Source organism: Staurois parvus, unplaced genomic scaffold, assembly GCF_062004578.1.
Source record: "Staurois parvus isolate SC_StPar_1 unplaced genomic scaffold, SC_StPar_1.0 ptg000394l, whole genome shotgun sequence".
Classification (NCBI taxonomy): Eukaryota; Metazoa; Chordata; class Amphibia; order Anura; family Ranidae; genus Staurois; species Staurois parvus.
The window spans coordinates 2,751,050-2,771,004 of NW_028318190.1; the positions used below are offsets into that span (position 1 = coordinate 2,751,050).

The window sequence follows — 19,955 nt, forward strand, 5'->3', positions numbered from 1 at the left end:
TTGGTTTTATAAAACGTACTGCACCATCATGTCCTCTCTTTATCCCTGAGCTTTGCCACATTATGGTGAGAGGATGACCATTTGATGGAAAGGTTTTTCATCTGTGCTGGTTGGCTTGCTGCAGAACATTGCTCCCATACTTCGGAAGTTCTCCACAGATCATCGCTCCCAGAGCAGTAGCGTACATTCCAAATGGCCTGGTGGTCCATTCACACTCCCTCCAACTTTTAAAGTGAAATCCTGTACAGAAATATGGGCAAAAAGCCGGAGGGAAAGTGTGCAGGAGCCCGACATTGCACTCGTGATCCACTCATCATGGAAACAATGCTTTGCAGGCTCTATTAGGAAAAAAATAATAGAGACCTTTTTATCTGCAAAAATATGTACATTTACTATTTTTGTTAAATGTGAACTCATCCTTTGAGAATTACATTCACTTCCTCTCTTCACAACACTGAAATCTCCCAACAAGGATAAAAGCAATAAAAAGCAGGCAAAGCTAATCATTCTCCATTCTATAAATAAAAGCAGCTTGTATTTTAGTTTAGTCGTCATTGGAGAAAGTACACCCTAATTCTTGTCTAGACTAAAGCAAGCATTTTCATTTAGACAGGAAGCAAGGTGAAATCTCTCCACCGGGGCCACAAACAAGAATACAACCTAGCAGAGGTTACCCACGATCCAACAAAATAAAGTTCCACCAACGTATGGGGAGGCAACATTCATAAAGCCTATCTTGCTGAAAAGGCTGTTTATCTCTTTTAATTACAGCTGTTCCCTGATGATATTCTCGTACCCATTCATCATGACTTGCTTGCCTGCATAAAGTGTTTTCCACAAAATAAATCTATTATTACCTAGTCATCTGTGGTTTTGCTGTGGCCATTAACAAAACATCACTTCTGCATAAAATAGGCATTTGTTTGTTTCTAGTAATAAATGTATAATTTCTATTATCCCTAAGATGGAAACAAACCTAAGCTATTTTATTAAGGGCTGCTTTCACACTGGAGGAGTTTTGGAATCACTTTTGCATTACAAAAAAGACAAAACCTCAAATGCTTCCCTATATATGTTTTGACACTGGGGCGTTGCGCTTCTGTTGCAGTGTAAGGGCACTTTCCCAAGGCATTTTAACTATGCGTTTGTCGTGCTTGCGGTACATTTTTAAAGGACATGTCACTGAAAAAACTGCACCAGGTGAATTTTTGAGTTTTCCATTGATTTCAAATGTGAAGAGGCGGTTTTTGTTTTTTTTTTTAAACTGAACATACATGCTCCAAAAATGCTGCAAGAAGGATCTTTTACACTGCTCTTCAGTCGGGTTTTTTTTTTTTTAACAAAATAGCGCTTCAAAAACTTTTCAGTATAAAAGCAGCCTAAAAAAATCCTGTAACATTTCTAAAGAGGAAAAAAAAACACCACACCAAAAATACCTTTGCAAAACACCTCAAGAAGCATTTTTGGTGCAGTTTTTGACTGCCATGTGCTTTAAAAATGCACTGCAAGCACAGCAAGAGCATGGTGAACACGGATAAAAAAAATGCATGCGTTTTTGCAGATCGGTGTGAAAGTGCCCTAAGGGGTCCGCAGCTACAGCAAATGTGTTTTTAAAGCAATTAAAGCTGGGATCAAAAACCAAATATCTTAGGCCAGTGATGGTAAAACTTTTAGAGACTGAGCGCCCAAACTGCAACCCCAAACCCACTTATTTATCACAAAGTGGCAAATTCTGCATTTAAACCTGAATACTGAGGTTTTAGTTTAGAAAAAACAACCCATACAATAACATCCTTTGTCTTAAAGAAAAACACAACGGAGCTTCCACTGACCCCCAGCACAGAGGGGGCAAAGTTCCACTGACCCCCAGCACAGAGGGGGCAAAGTTCCACTGACCCCCAGCACAGAGGGGGCAAAGTTCCACTGACCCCCAGCACAAGGGGCAAAGTTCCACTGACCCCCAGCACAAGGGGGCAAAGTTCCACTGACCGCCAGCACAAGGGGGCAAAGTTCCACTGACCGCCAGCACAAGGGGGCAAAGTTCCACTGACCCCCAGCACAAGGGGGCAAAGTTCCACTGACCGCCAGCACAAACCAACCAGCTTCCAGGCTTTTTTTGTGAATGCTTAATTGAAGAAGCTGAAGTTAGAAGATGATTGGCAACCATGCAGTTGCTCCAGATTGTGCACTCTCCAGTTTTAGTAAATCAACCCATGTTGTTAGGTCTAGTACGCTGTGTGTTTTTTTGGCTGTGGCTTGTTTTGTAAGGAATTTTTTAATGGTATACACCAGGGCTTGACAAATTTGCTTTGAATCTAGGAGCCAGCTAAAAAGCGTTAGGAGCCAGGAGGGGGGAGTTAGCAGGAAAAGATGGGGAAAGGTCTTGAGAGGGGAGCAGTGGGACGGGATGGGGGTAGTGTCACATGGGGGGGGAGCAGGACAGGTAAGGGGCAGCAGGACAGAATGGGAAGTGATGTTGTCCTTGGGGTATGGGGTTGGGGTATGGTGGAGATGGGGGCCCCCGTGTACAGGTAGGCCGGGTGTTGAGGTCCCTGTGCACAGGTAGGTGGGTAGGCCCCTGTGCACAAGTAGGTGGGGTGTTGTCACTCAGGTGCAGGGTGAGGTTGATGGGAGTGTGGGTACTGTATCCTGGCCAGCATGGTCTGGTAATGAGAGTCCCAATCTATGGGGATAGATCCAGTATGGTGTGGTGGGGCCACTGTGTACAGATATGGAACTGAAGCCAGGCCAGCACTGTAGCCAGCCGCCCCACACTCCCTGTCCACTCACTGGCAAAGAAAAAGGTGGCAGATCAATCCCGCAACCCCAGCACTCAGCTGTCAAACTGGGAAAAAGGTGTTGGACATGGGTGGGCAGTGAAAGCAGACAAATGAAGCCCTCATTAAAGATAGTGGGTGCCATTGCGCCATAAGTGCCTGCTCATCACAGCCCCACCCACCAGAGGAAGGCGCCGGTTCTTGGGCTAATGTCAAAGCCCACAAGCAAGAGAGCAAGTGCTGTATCCCGCAGCTGCAGAGCCGCGGCCTCAATTCGCGGCCAGCCCGACTCGGGGGAGTGGTGCCCACATGGGGAGACCAAACCCAGACAAGCAGTCAGAGAAGACCCCTGCTGCAGTGTAGCCCAAGTGCCAGGACGCCATTTCTAGTCACAATAGCGACCTTGCGCCTGGGATTTGTTGAGCCCTGGTATACACATTTTGCGTAAATAAAATATAGTTTGAAAAATACACCCAGTGCCGTGCTTAAGCAGGGTCATTAAGGTGCACGCTCTTAGGCCCTGTTCACATATGAACAGGGCCTAAGAAATATCCAGAATGGCACCCCAAATGCAGCACAAGCCATGAATGTAAAATTGCTTCTGGTTCAGGGATAAGATTTGGTCCCTAAACTTCTTTGGAATGATAATCATACATAGGGCAGCCCTTAGTAAGGATAAGCTAACCTTTGGAACAATCCATTCTTTGGGTGGAACATGTTCCAGCATCCACAGCCTGCCCAACCCCCTCCGCCAATCCCATCTCTGCTGTGACTATTTGAAAATAGCGCAGCTTTGCAGAGTTCCGCCCACACAGCCACATCATTCATTCTCAGTTTCTTGTGAATAAATGCCTACAACAGCTATTGCAGCTGACGGCTTGTAGTTCCCAATGCATTACGAGGACACTTTAATGCGCATTTTTCCACCTGTAAAAAGCTGTGCATTTATAAATTTTCTTTCAAAAGGTGAACTTATTCTTTAGGTGAATGGCCTGCCCTATACACGACACGTGTTTCTGTGTGTGAATCACACCATTTAAATAGCTAGTGGGAACCTGTGTTCCCACTAAGGGATATGTGAATGTGGCCTTTTTTTTCCCACCACTCTCCCACTGCTATCACGCACTGTTAATTTCTGTACTTTTGGCTCATACTGCACACCTCGAAAAAGAGCATCACTTTCTTGAACACTGGTAAAGAATATAGAGGTATAATTTCTCTGCACTAGACTGATTGCACATTAGAGAATCAGCATATCTGTGTGTTCTCCTTCTGTAAGCATGTTTCCAGTGTCAGACTGGTGGCATTGTGCAATGCAACATAGTTTACACTGCTCCCCCTTCCTCTCTGATTCCAGCTGCTGTGCAGGCCAATGCATGGTCATGCACATTATGACAGTTCGTGTGTTGGGGTGCCATTTGTTTTGGATAGCTGAACACACTAAGAAGATGCACCCGCACTTCCGCACACTGGACAAGTGTGAACCAGCATTAGGCATTTACCATTAGATAGGAAACAAAGTTGCAAAGAAAAATTGAAAAGTGTTTTAGTTATACAATATCAGATTTAATTCTCAAGCCTGCAGAAGGAAAAAAAAATACTGGAGACTAGTTGTCTTACTTTAGTTTAAAAAGTCAGGAGATATTGAGCATTCACTTTCACTTAACCAGTGTAGAGAAGATTTCAATATACACTATATTGCCAAAAGTATTGGGACGTCCGCCTTTACACGCACAGGAACTTTAAGGGCTCGTTCACACTTTATTCCTAACTCTTGCCAACCGCCCCTATAGCAATTGACAGGCGTTTGTGAAGCATTTTTAATGCTCCTCAAATGTTCCCAAAACATCCTATGTGTGGTTCTGAGGTGGTTGATATGTGTTTGCCAAGCGTTAAAACCGCACCACAAATGCCTATAATGAAGTTTAAATGGTATTAATACTCCGCAAACGCCTGCCAGTTGTTTGCAGAGCGGCACCACAGACTTGAATGGGAGGCTTCAACTCCTCCTGACTTGACCCGAGGCGTCAGTTTTGCTGCGACGCTAATGCTCCCGTGTGAACAGCACTGTGTGCTGCCATGTGCAGAATTTTCAGAGGCGTTTGAGGAGCGTTAAAAACGCTTCCCAAACGCCTGTCTGACGCCTGCTGACAAAGCTAGTGTGAACGTAGCCTTAGGCTGTAGGGTTCCATATGGAGTTGGCCCACCCTTTGCAGCTATAACAGCTCCAACTCTTCTGGGAAAGCGGTCAAGAGGGTTTAGGATGTTTAGGGAATGTTTTACCATTCCTCCAGAAGCGCATTTGTGAGGTCAGGCACTGATGTCGGACAAGAAGGCCTGGCTCACAGTCTCCGCTCTAATTCCTCCCAAAAGTGTTCTATCGTGTTGAGGTCAGGACTCTGTGCAGGCCAGTAAAGTTCCTCCACTCCAAACTCGCTCACTCATGTCGTTATGGACCTTGCTTTGTGCACGGTTTAACAGTCATGTTGGAACAGGAAGGGTCCATCTCCAAACTGTTCCCACAAAGTTGGGAGCATGAAATTGTCCAACATGTCTTGGTATGCTGACACCTTAAGAGTTCCCTTCACTGGAACTAAGGGACCAAGCCCAACCCCTGAAAACACAACCCCACATCATAATCCAACCTCCTACACTTTGCCACTGCAGCCAGGCAAGTACCATTCTCCTGGCAAACGAAAAACCCGGACACGTCCATCAGATTGCCAGACAGAGAAGCGTGATTCGTCACTCCAGAGAACACATCTCCACTGCTCTAGAGTCCAGTGGCGGCGTGTTTTACACCACTGCATTCAACGCTTTGCATTGCACTTGGTGATATGAGGCTTGGATGCAGCTGCTCGGCCATGGAAACCCATTCCATGAAGCTCTCTACGCACTGTTGTGCTAATCTGAAGGCCACACAAAGTTTGGAGGTCTTTAGCTATTGGCTCTGCAGGCAGTTGGCGACTTCTGCGCACACTACGCTTCAGCCTGCGCTGACCCCGCTATGTTATTTTATGTGTCCTACCACTACATGGCTGAGGTGCTGTTCCCAGTTGCTTCCACTTTGTTTTAATACCACTAACAGTTGACCGTGGAATATTTAGTAGCAAGGAAATTTCAGGGATGGACTTATTGCACGGGTGGCAACCTATCACGGTACCATGCTTGAACTCACTGAACTCCTGAGAGCTACTCATTCTTTCACAAATGTTTGTAGAAGCAGTCTGCAAGCCTAGGTGCTTGATTTTATACACGTGTGGCCATGGAGGTGATTGGAACACCTGAATCCAATGATTTGAAGGGGAGTACCAATACTTTTGGCAATATAGTGTATGTCAAGACTATTCTAAAAAGAAAAATACTTATTTTACACTATAAAATACTAGCAACAATAACACTATAAAATCAATTTATAAATATTTTCACACAATGTTGATACAGCTGATTTGATTTAAAAATGTGCGATTCGTATGTGAAGCGTGTGTAAAAACATTTATAAATAGACCACTGATGAATTGGACCATTGATAAAGATCATTTCCCACTTGCACAGATCATTTGATGCATTTCATCTTTCCCCTGAGGGCTTTTAAAAAAATAATAAAAAGCAAACCGTATAAATACACAAGGAAGGTTTTCAAAACGTTGATGAATCCTCCCTGGGTGCTGTGCTGTTAAGTTGTCTGCCTGGAGGAAGGAAGAAGCTGTTAAATTACAGTATGCAGTTCTGTCCCTTGTTGGTTGTAAGCAAATCTAGCTCCCAAAAGTAGTTTTATATAACATGCAATATCTCTATTTACAGGCAGTATTAAAATATATTACCATTCATCTGAACAACAAACCACAGAATTAACCAGAAACATAGCATTTTGGTGGCTCTTTCCTCACAAAATTGGCAACCTTCATGGGGATCTTAATATGAAAATTTACACACAAGTTTCAGATAACTTTCACCCAGGATTTGCTGTATAACATGTTCTAATTTGATTTTGTTGGAAAAAAAAATTTAAATCCTGGGTGAAAGTTGTATAGATCTTGTGTCAAAATAAAAATAGGCTCCTATTTAATGCTCAGTGATCCAAAAGACCACAGAGATACAAAGTCAAATGTTATAGGTAAGTTGGCAAAATAGTTAAGAAAGTAGAACACTAAATTAAAACCAATCACTTGGCATGTTTTATGGAAAAGAGGCTCAATAATGGGACATAATGGGTTAGCTGCCACAAAATTCCACAATCCTTGTCCTGCACTTACTCTTTAAAGCCCATCCCTGCCTTTGTTCCCTCTTAGCCATGGAATTTGTTTTTTTTTTATTTTTATTTGCACTCAAATCCACCGTCCATGACCCTGATGTGCTCCATTTCTAGGGCACTGCTCCACTGTCACATGGCCAGCATTGACTAATATGTGCTCACCATTGCCCACATCACAGCCTTGGCCACTGTGTAGTGATGTTTTAAAGTGCTCGACTGTTATACCAACTGGAGAGGGCAGCAAAAGGTGAGGATAGTCTTTTGGAGGTCCATCCAGAGGTTGCTAGGGGCTCCTTGAGCTGTGGCAAATTGACCTCTGATTTGATGGTGCTGCAAAGCTCTGGAGTCAATGCCATTTTAAAGAGCCAGCTGCATGAAACCAATGATCTTTTAGCCATCATTAAGGATGACATTCACATCAATGTAAGGAACATTTTTTCCCACTTACCACCAATGTAAGGGGTATTTGTCCCACTGTACCATAATGAACTGGTTATAGCAAATAGTCTGAGACTGGAAAATTATTCCAAGGGTTCCTTTGGGGTAAAAAGGATGAGAAAGACTGCTTTAAATTGTACGTTTTCCCCATATCTATCCCCCCTCTCTCGGTTGCACTCCTGAATGCCCGTTCGGTTTGCAATAAGCTTACCGCCATCCATGACCTCTTCATCTCCCGCTCCCTCAACCTCCTAGCCATCACCGAAACCTGGGTACAGGCCACTGACTCCACTTCCCCTGCGGCACTCACCCATGGAGGTCTCATCTGGACCCATTCACCAAGACTGAGCGATCGCAGAGGTGGTGGTGTCGGCTTGCTCCTGTCACCGCTTAGCACCTTCCAGGTGCTCCCTAACCCACCCTCTCTTTCCTTCCCCTCCTTTGAGGCGCACTGCATCCGACTCTTCTCACCCACCCCCCTAAGGATCGCAGTGATCTACAGGCCTCCCGGATCCATAGCCCGCTTCCTGGATGACTTCGCCGCCTGGCTCCCCTTCTTCCTCTCCTCTGAGCTACCGACCATCATCCTCGGGGACTTCAACATCCCCATCAACGACAACACCCCGGCTACTTCCCAATTCCTCCACCTAACCTCCTCTTTCGCGCTCACACAGCACACTCAATCCTCCACCCACCTCGGAGGGAACACCCTGGACCTTGTCTTTTCCCACCTCTGTACCCTCAACCAGTTCTCGCACACCCCCTTCCCTCTCTCCGACCACCACCTCATCACCTTCTCCATCTCCCCTTCCCCCAACTCCCCCCCTCAAAAACGCCAAACCATCACCAGCCGCAACCTCCGCAACCTGAACCCGGCCCCCCTCCACTCTGCCGCCGACCGCCTACACGACAGCATCCTCCCACTGTCATGTCCTGACATAGCCACCACCTTGTACAATGACTCACTGTCAGCTGCCCTAGACTCTCTGGCACCCCTAACCACACGCATCATCAAACCCAGACCGCTTCAACCGTGGCAGACCGACAGCACTAAACGCCTCAAACGTCGCAGTCGCGCACTGGAGAGACTGTGGCGCAAAACCAGGTCCCCTCATACTTTCTCCCTCTACAAATCTGCATTTCTTATCTACACCTCCTCCCTCCACGCCGCCAAGCAGGCCTACTTTGTTAACCTAATAAACACTCTCTCCTCCTGCCCCCGCCGACTCTTCTCCACCTTCAACTCCCTGCTCTCCCCCCCCCCTCCTCCACTCAGTACCTCTCTCACCGCCCACGAGATTGCCACCCATTTCCACAACAAGATTGACGCTATCCGTAAGGACATCGTCAACTTGCAATCTACCTCCCCACCTAGCCTCCTCGCCCCCGTCACCCCTTCATCTCCCCCCTCCTCTGCCCTCACAACCGCACTGCCCCCCTCCTCTCCCAATGCCCCGCCCACCATAACCCCCCTCGCACTGCACTCCCTCAGCCCTGTCACTACTGAGGAAGTCGCCAAAGTCCTCTCAAAAGCCCGCCTCACTACCTGCCCCCTGGACCCTATCCCCTCTCAACTCCTCCGGTCACCCCCTCTTCCCTCATCCGCTCCCTCACCCACATCTTCAATCTCTCCCTCTCTACTGGCGTATTCCCCTCCCCCCTAAAGCACGCGCATATCACCCCCATCCTCAAAAAGCCCTCCCTGGATCCCGCGGACCCCAACAACCTCAGACCCATCTCCTTGCTGCCACTCACCTCCAAGCTCCTTGAACGCTTAGTCTACGATCGCCTAAGCTCCCACCTTACAGACAATAACCTCCTTGACCCTCTACAGTCCGGCTTCCGTCCCCTACACTCCACTGAAACTGCCCTCCTCAAAATCACTAACGACCTACTCAACGCCAAAGCCAAGGGCGACTACTCTGTCCTCCTTCTCCTGGACCTCTCTGCGGCCTTCGACACAGTTGACCACCCCCTCCTCCTTAATAAACTACTCTCCCTTGGCATCGGAGATACTGCTCTCTCTTGGTTCTCATCCTACCTATCCCGACGCTCCTTCAGTGTCACCTACAATGGTGCCACCTCCCCCTCCCTCCCCCTCTCTGTTGGGGTCCCCCAAGGCTCTGTCCTTGGACCCCTTCTCTTCTCCATCTACACCTCCTCCCTGGGCAAACTCATACAATCTCACGGCTTCAACTATCACCTCTATGCTGACGACACCCAAATCTACCTCTCCACCCCTCACCTCACCCCCACTATCTCCGCCCGCATCACTCACCTCCTAAATGACATCTCAGACTGGATGTCGCTACACTTCCTCAAGCTCAACCTCTCCAAAACCGAGCTTCTCGTCTTTCCCCCTGCCAACACCCCCCCCCCCATCCTATCCATCATCACCAACAACTCCACTATCACTTCCGCCCCGCAAGCCAAAGTCCTTGGCGTCATTCTTGACGCGAACCTCTCCCTCCAACCGCATGTCAAATCACTCACAAACACATGCAGGCTCCATCTTCGCAACATTGCCAAGATACGCTCCTTCCTCACCCCAGACACCACCAAACTTCTAGTACACTCCCTCATCATCTCACGCCTTGACTACTGCAACTCCCTCCTCACTGGCCTACCCAAGTGCAGGCTCTCCCCGCTCCAGACCATCCCGAACTCAGCTGCCAGACTCATCCACCTCACCACCCGCTCCACCTCTGCCACCCCCCTCTGCCTCTCCCTCCACTGGCTCCCGATTGCCCAACGCATCAAATTTAAACTCCTAACCCTGACCTACAAAGCCGTTCACAACACTGCCCCTGACTACCTCACCAACCTTATCACCAAGTACCACCCTACCCGTACCCTTCGCTCCTCACAGGACCTCCTTCTATCCTGCTCCCTGGTCTCCTCCTCCCATGCACGACTGCAGGACTTCTCCAGGTCCTCCCCCATCCTCTGGAACTCACTGCCCCAATCCATCAGACTGTCGCCTTCCCTATTCACATTCAGGCGCTCCCTCAAAACCCATCTCTTCAGGGAAGCCTACCCCACCCTCACCTAACGGCCATCCTCCCTCATTCCTCCCACCACTTCATCCCCCTCAGCCACTTCCTACTGTACCTTTTACCCCCTCCCTCCTAGATTGTAAGCTCGTAAGAGTAGGGCCCTCTTACCCCTCGTACATTGTTTGTTGTTGTTGTACTGTGCCATGTATTGTCCCCCCTATTGTACAGCGCTGAGCAAACCCTTTGGCGCTATATAAACTCGTAGTAATAATAATAATAATAATAATACGTTTACTCCCAGACCTCCCTTCCCCACTTTTAGATTATGCTCTCAGAACTACATCAGCTACTTCCAAAAGCCATTTTATCTACAAAGGGAAGGGACCTGATGCAATTGTGCAACCAGCCTGCCCATGCATGAATCAAAATCCGTCTGGTCCTTTCTGTACCAACCAAATTTCGATCCATGTATGGCCAGTTTAACCCTGTTTGTCCAGATGTTCGATATCACCAAAATGGAAGGTAAATCCCACATTTGGATGGTTACCTGACCAGGAATAGAGGGGAAATATTCCAATGGGGCACTAGCTTTGGTGATCCTGGTGACTACCAAGGATTTCTCACTTTGGAGGGATTTCTGCTATAGCGATGGGACAAGATGTGAAGGGAAATCTCCCCAATAGGACACAGATGTCAAATAAAATATGACAGGGGTTATAATGCTTCCTTACTCTAACCTAAATTAAAAAAAAGAAAGAAAAAAAAAAAATGGGATTTTTTGTTACCATAAAATCCCTTTCACGGAGTTCATTGACAGACACAGCCTCTTCTTCATCCATGACCAAACAGGGTTTTATAGCCCCACCTACAGGAGTAGGATACTAGGCAACAAAATTAAAAAAAACAACTCGTTACCTCCTATTGGCAGTCCTCTCTGGGCATAAAACCCCCCTCTCTGCTATAGGCCTCTAGTCAGTCACAAGCAGTGCCAAGGAAAAAAAGCTAAATTTTTGTGTCCGTCAATTAACTCAAGAGAAAGAGATTTTACAGTGAGTAACAAAAAAAAAAAAAAAAATCCCATTTTCTCTTATGTTCATTGACAGACACAGCCTCTTCTTTATCCATGACCAAACAGGGACGTCTAAAAGCAATGCCATAATGAGGGGTGGCCAAATCAACTAATGGAGAACAAATGCAGAGCATACTCTGAACCACCCCAAAAGGTACCCAGGAATCCTAAACAACCACATGTAAAACCCTGCGGCCAAAACTAGCATCAGAGGATGCCAACAAATCAACTTTATAGAATGTAGTAAACATATGCACAGATGACAAGGTCATTGCCTTGCAAACTTGAGAAACAGACGCCTGATATCGAAATGCCCAGGAGGCACAAACTTCCCTGGTGGAGTGCGCTGTAACAGGAAAGGGAGGTTCCCGCTCCTTAATGGCATAAGCTTGAACAATTGTCTGCTGATGCCAACGGGAAATAGTGGCAGAAGAGGCTGCCAAGCTCTTCTTCGGTCCATCCATGAGCACAAAGAGAATCGAATCTCAAAGAAAGCAGTCACAGAAAAGTACATGTAAATCATGCGTACCACATCAGGGGTGTGGAAATTTAAAAAAACAAAAAAAACAAAAAAAAACTACTTGTCCGGGGACTAAATTGGGGCCCCAATCTACTTGTCCCTCATGACAATCTAGTTTATTTTTTTAACCAAAACCTTATTTAAATCAGTGGTGATTTCAGGAATGTCTGGGGCTTTTAAATACAAAAGAGGCTTTATGACGACTTAAAAGTGTAATATTTTTTAAATATTGTGGTGTTCATCTCCAACTCCCCTCCCTGCCTGCCTCCAGCACTGCACCCAGGGACTAGCAGGGAGGAGGGAGACCTTGCAGTGTGATGAACAATGATTGGCTGCTTGTTAGGAAAGAGTCAGGGCTTATACTTTATCCCTTTCGCTGCCAGAGCCGTTATTGCGTTTTTGCACATATTTCAAAAAATCATGTTAGGCCTGAAGATTACATAAAACCCCCTAACATTATATATTTTCTGAAAGCAGAGACCCTAAAGAATAAAATAGTGGTAGTTCTAATTTTTTATGTCGCATGATTTTACTGCAAAATTTTAGTAAAATGTACAAGTAAGTTAATTTTAGGGCACAAAAAGTTAGAGAGTTCCAGAGGATGGGAGAGGCTCTGGCAAAGTCTTGGAGACGAGCATGGGAGGAAGGAGACAAGGGAGCTTAAGAGCTGCAGGTCATGAGAGGAGCGGAAAGGATGGTTTGAGTGATATATGGAGACAAGATTGGTGATGTATTAATACATATGCGGCAGAGACTGCACTGACTTAGTAAGTTGGCATATTTCTACGGTTTAAACAATTTTACCACTTTATTAGATGTTTATTATGAGATACAATAATGAATGGTTTCATGAGATAAATACCTCACATTTTGATGAAATAAAGTAACTAATTTTAGTAGCGTTTATATGTGACTGGCAAAATTTTTTTTGAAAAACGCTATAAGCTATTTTATCTCATATTTTAAAGAGGAAAATAACACTGTGTATTGAACTCACTGGCTGATGTGTCTGAACTACCCACTATCATTCTTGGAGATTTTAACATCCCCATTAATGTCAACAACCCAGCTACATCCCAACTCTTCAACCTAACCTCATCTTTTGCTTTAACACAATGGACACAGTCCTCCACTCGCTCTGATGGGAATACATTAGACCTTGTTTTCTCCCATCTTTGCACTCCCTACAACCTCACAAACACCCCCTTTCCTCTCTCTGATCACAATCTCATCACCTTCACAGTGTCCTCATCTTCAAAAACCTATCCCTCCAAGCAGCAATTACCCACAGAAACCTTCACAACTTGAACCCTGCTCTTTTCCACTCTGCAACTGACTGCCTCTATGACAGAATCTCTGCCCTGACCTGGCCACTGCTGTCTACAACAGTTTGCTTTCATCCACATTAGACTCACTTGCTCCTCTAACCACACGAAGCATCAGGCCCCAACCTTTACAACCGTGGCAGACTGACGACACCAGAAATCTTAAACGACATAGTCGTGCGCTGGAGCGACTGTGGCATAAAACCAAATCTCACTAAGCATCACCCTATATAAATCTGCTTTCTTAACATACAATTCCTCCCTCATTGCTGCCAAACAAGCCTACTTTGTCACTCTCATCAATAGCTTATCATCCAGTCCTCGTCGTCTCTTCTCCACTTATAACTCTCTACTTTCTCCACCTCCACCTAGTACCTCACTCGCTTACAAGATTGCAAATCATTTAAAAAATAAGATTGATGCAATTCATAGGGGCATCGCCACTGTGCAGACATCCATCCCACTTAGCATCCCTTATACTAAACTTCCCTCAACACTTTCCTCTTTTGACCTTGCTACTACCGAAGAGGTCACTAAGGTTTTCCCAGAAGCCCGTCTCACTACCTGCCCCCTGGATCCTGTCCCCTCACAACTACTACGGTCACCCTCTTCTTCCATCCTATGTTCCCTGACTCAAATCTTCAATCTCTCCTTCTGTAACGGTGCCTTCCCTTCCCCTCTAAAGCATGCACACATCACTCCCATACTTAAAAAGCCCTCCCTGGAGCCCACCAACTTGAACAACTTAAGACCCATCTCCCTGCTCCTGTTTACCTTGAAACTCTTAGAACACTTAGTCTACAATCGCCTGAGCTCCTACCTCACCGACAACAACCTTCTTGACCCTTTACAGTCTGGCTTTCGCTCAAAACACTCCACTGAATCTGCCCTACTAAAACTCACTAATGATCTACTAACTGCTAAAACCAATGTCCATTACTCCATACTCTTACTATTTGACCTCTCTGCGGCTTTTGATACTGTTGACCATCCCCTCCTCCCTTTAAAAAAACTCCACTTTCTTGGCCTCCGAGACTCTGCTCTCTCCTGGTTCTCCTCCTACCTATCGCAGCGCTCCTTCAGCATTACCTATAACGCTGCCTCCTCCTCTTCACTCCCTCTTTGTGTAGGGGTCCCTCAAAGTTCCGTCCTTGGACCCATACTCTTCTCCATCTACACCTCCTCCCTTGGTCACTTGATAAACTCACATGGCTTTAATTACCATCTCTATGCTGATGACACACAAATCTATCTTTCCACTGAGGAGTAGAAAGGACCTCACCCCTTCAGTCTACTCTCGCATTTCTAATCTACTAAGCGACATATCAGCATGGATGTCGCTCTACTTCCTCAAACTAAATCTTTCAAAAACTGAGTTCCTAGTATTCCCTCCAGCCCGTGCCCCCTCCCCTGACTTCTCCATCAAGATCAATAACACAACCATCAGTTCCTCCCCTCATGCCAGGGTGCTAGGTGTAATCCTAGACTCCTATCTGTCCTTTCAGCCCAAAATCCAATCGCTGTCCAAATCTTGTAGACTTCACCTACGCAACATCTCCAAGATACGCCTGTTCTTAACCTCGGAAACTACTAAGCAACTTATTCACTCCCTGGTTATCTCTTGCCTTGACTATTGTAACTCCCTCCTCATTGGCCTACCTCATCGCAGGCTATCCCCTCTTCAGTCTATCATGAATGCTGCTGCCAGACTCATCCACCTTACTAACCATTCTGTATCTGCCACCCCTCTCTGCCAATCCCTCCACTGGCTTCCCATTGCCCAATGGATAAAATTCAAAACATTAATAACATATAAAGCCATTTATAACTCTGCCTCAAATTACATCACTGATCTTGTCTCTAAATATCACCCAAACCGTACTGTCCACTCCTCGCAAGACCTCTTGCTCTCTAGCTCCCTTGTCTCCTCCTCCCATGCTCGTCTCCAGGACTTCTCTAGAGCTTCCCCCATCCTCTGGAACTCTCTACCCCAATTTATCAGACTATAGTCTACTCTGCTCACTTTTAGGCGATCTCTGAAAACCTCTCTTTAGGGAAGCCTATCCTGCCCTCAGCTAATAATGGAATCTTCTGCTCCTCCTACCAGTCCATCCCCCACAGTTACTACTTTTTGTACCACTAGCCCCTCCCTCCTAGATTGTAAGCTCCAAGGAGCAGGGCCCTCCTATCCCTCTTGTATTGAACTGTATTGTTGCTGTATTGTCTCCCATTATATTGTAAAGCGCTGAGCAAACTGTTGGCGCTATATAAATCCTGTATAATAATAATAATGTGCAACAGGGATAATATTCTTCCAGATTTTATAAAACCCAGGTTGCCTTACTCCCGGTTGTGCTTCTCTGAGCTGAGCTGATGTCTGTTTTACAGTCAAGGTCACGACAGCAACCAACTAATCACTCAGCCTATGGCACCAGCTGCTAAATGCAAGTCAACGGCCATCACAGCATCTGTAACATAAGGGTTTATGTAGCCAGAAATTTTTCCAGTATCTTAGTAGCTAGGTCCTTGTGTTTTTAAAAAAACAAACAAAAAAAACAAACAAACGTATAAAAGCTGAACAATTTGCAGCCTTCAAATGCACCCCACCTATGAAAACAAAATGAGTGAAGGCAGATTTACATCTATGTATTGATGCATTATGATGCCATTCATTTTGAACAGCAAACCAACACCTCAAGGTAAAGCATATGCAGTGCTGCAAAGCTTTCAGATGTGCTAATTTTTTGGGGGACATTTTGATGTGTCAAAACCCCATGGATTTTATTGGGCTGGCTGCATTAAAGTGGTAGTGAAGTTTGCTTTGTTATTTTTACCTACAGGTAAGCCTAAAATAAGGCTTACCTGTAGGTAAAATATCTTTTAAATGTGCACTGTTTAGAAGCTATTCACTCTTTAGGAAGCTGGTAAAGTCACCAGCGCATGTACTCTGAAGTAACAGCATACCAGTGCCATTCCTTCAGAGAGCTATGCCGTGACCACAGCTCCCATGTACATGAGCGGGAGTGACACTCACGGCTCAGCCAATCAAGCTGCCGGAGCCCACCAACGCAGAAGGAAGACCGGGTGAAAATGGAAGCCCTGTCAGCGGTGACAGTGCACCACTGGAGGACTTCATTCTAAGGTAAGTATTTCATAATGCGCTAGTATGCGATGCATACTAGCACATTGTGCCATTACCTTGCAGGGATTTTTTTTTTTTTTGTTTTTAACTGCCGCAGTATACTACTGCTTTTATTGCAACCTACGCTAACACATGACATACTGAACATAATCCCTGCACAAATGTAAAAGGGCCCTGAGTGTACCTATATGTGAAAATGTTGGATGTAAGAGTACTCAGACACTTGACAGATCTGGTCAGTCTCAGGTACATACGCTGTCAACTGTCATGTCTATGGATAGCTGCAGCTCCTTATTTCACAGAAAGAAGGATGGAAGCTTAAAAGTGATATATTGTGAAATACCTACAGTTAACTAGGTGTGACAAAAGCCAAGCACAGGTGTAGTCTTTATAATACTACGATCTACATTTTTCAATTCAGCTAAAGATAATCCTGGAAGCTAAAAGAAATGTCAATCAACTACGAGCACAGTGATCTGTGCACTGGTAGTCCACTGACACTTCTTTCAGCTTCACAAGATACTACTAGTTGCCTGGTTATTCGACTGTTCGACTGACCCATTGGTTTAAGTGGTTTCGGAGTAGCTGGACCAGCTATGCAGATCAAGAAAACAAGTTAAAAGCAACCATTGCGTTCCTAATCGGCTATGTAAAACAGCCTTCCCAGATCACCATTCTAGGGGATTTGGGGGGGGGGGGGGGGGAAGAGTGGTATGTGTGTGTGGTTCATCATTAAGGGCCGGTTCATACTATAGAAGCCCAGTCCAGATGCATTCCGGACGCGTTTCTGCATGCACAATTTTACGCATTCCGGTGCAGTTTTAATGCGTTTGTGACGTGTTCCAGTGCGTTTTTTATGCATTCCAGTTCATTTTTTCTTCAATTTAAATAGAGATATGTGAGTTCCTGTTATTTTGTGGTGCGTTTTACCACATTCCAGTACAGTTCTGTGCAGAAAAAATGCAGCATTTTCTACTTTTTTTTCTGCAACTGGAATGCACTGGAACTGCAAGCACTGATGTGAACTATGACATTAACAACCATATAATCTACCTTATGTGTTTTGGATGCAGAAAAAAAAAGCAACTGAAACACATGTAGTGTGAACTGTCCCTAAGTCAAACTCCTTAGCTACATACTTGCCCAGAGTTTGTAACTCAAAATACCAGACAGATTGAATTTTTTGAATCAGAATAGTAGCACCTTTTGGTTTCTCTCAAGACAGGCTACTTTGAACCTAATACTTTTATAGTTTTTACAGAAAATGATACAGTGTATCATCTGCATCCCAATTGTACAGAATTACATAGTACAAAAATGACAGCATAAAGAACAGAATCCAGAAGTTCAGATGTTTTAAACAAAATCAGATCTGCTAACAAGGGCCATATCAAGATTTATTTGCAGTTATTCCCTTTTTAACAGAATTCTTGCTTCAAAGGAAATCAAAGTTATTTTCTTTGGAATAGCTAGCTCGCTAACTTTTATAGCAATTGCATTTCTTTTGCATTTAAAGTGATATTAAAAGGCAATTTAAAAAAAAACTAATATAGTTGGGGAAAATCAGAGGAACATCAGACCAGGTAGTTCTACTGGGATGTTTTCTTTTTCTGACGACTACTCTCAATACACATAAACTGTTGCACTGCCATCATTTCCTCAGTGGCTGTGTCCATCTTCGCACCGCGCGCAACCTCTGCAGATTTCTTCCCTAGCTTCCCCTTTCCCCCATATCCACCTTCCCCAGTCCCACTTTTTTTTTTCTACTCCCCCCCTTTCTTTTTCATTGATGCACACTCCCATGGCTTGTTGCTCAATATGTCTGAGAGTGGGAGTTAATGACTGAGAACTCAATTTCTATGGACCTCACGTTTGGCTGTCCAAAGGCCTACTCATATGCACTGTTTCATACCTATATTTCAAATGATCGTTTTGTATTTTTCCCATGGGCTGTAATATTCTCTAGTACACAACCTACGTAATGCTTATTGTTCCTTGTCTGCTTTTGTGCATCCCTAAATAAAAAAAATAAAAAAATCAATATTAAAATATATTTCATAGTTACCTGCTCTGTGCAGTGGTTTTACACAGCGCAGCCCCTATCCTCCTCTTCTCAGTTCCTCCGCTAGTGCTCCCATCCCCTCCCTCCTGTCAAGTGCTCCAGCAAGCAGCTTGCTATGGTGGCACCCAAGCAAGCACAATCCTGAGCCACTGCTCTGCATGTCTATTCACACACAAAGCCACGGCTCAGCCCCCCCCTCTCAGTTCACTGGATGTGATTGCCAGCAGTGGGAGCCAGTGGCTCCCGCTGCTGTCTCAGCCAATGAGGAGGGAGAATCCCAGGAGAGCTGAGGCTCTTGTGCACATCACTAGATCGCGAAGGGGCTCAGGTAAGCATTAGGGGGGCTGAGGGGGCTGCTGCATGGAATGCATGGAGGTAAAAGAATAGCCTTTACAACCACTTTAATGTTGATGACAAGCTCAAGAGCAAACTAGGGGGGGATATCCTCCTGCGCTTGATATGGGTAAGTCCCTATCTACTAGCTGCAATCACTCAACCTCAACCAATAAGTCGTAAATACCATGCATTAAATAGTGAAGCGCTCCCAAATTATCTGAAAAAAATTCCCTCTATGCATACCATAAATACCAACTGAACTTAAAAATAATCGATACCATAAGGTGATGAAAACCATATAAACTAAATCTATTCGTGAAAAACTAGAATACATAAACACCTCTCATATATACCAATTATTAATGCCTCTTAATAAATCTGTGATGGAAAATAACGAATATAAAATTCATGATAAATACTCAAATATCAGTGATAAAATCAATTTTCATAATAATACTAATTCATAATAAAAAGATGTGACAAATCGTGATAATTGTGACAAACCTATAGATCAAAAATAGTGATTCTGCAACAAAATATGTAATACAAATATCCTGTGATAAACCCTATAACAGAATAAAAAGGATAGCTACTTAATTCAGTGATAGAATAAATGAACTCGGTGTCCAGAATAAACTCAAAAAGTCCATGCAAAATGTGAAAACACTCTGTGATCTTCACTTCTAGTGCTCAGAAAAGGAATCCTCCAAAGGCAGCAATGCCTGCTCACCTCCCCTCCTCGACCCACACAGGGCCACAAGGCAAAAAACTCTCCTCAATGGCAATCCTTTACTCCAGGCAGCTCAGCAAGGGACCTCAGGACTTCCACTCCACCTCCTCTCAACACTTCATATAGGACACAAACAAAAGCTTCCCATAGTGTAATACCGTTTATTAGGAGTAATTTGGCATAACATACTTTTCCCACTCACATGTAATCCTTGTATACAGCGCTTTCCACCTCACATCATGGGTGTATTCTCATACAGGGAGGGAAACAAATATGGCCACTGCGTCCGGACAAACGTCCCCACG

General features: G+C 45.1%; 1 protein-coding gene across 1 annotated transcript in view; it reads right to left on the minus strand.

Moving 5' to 3' along the window:
• SLC9A1 (solute carrier family 9 member A1) overlaps window positions 1–19,955 on the minus strand; it is a 74,704-nt gene that overhangs the window by 44,351 nt on the left and 10,398 nt on the right. The gene's annotated exons all lie outside the window — the stretch shown is intronic.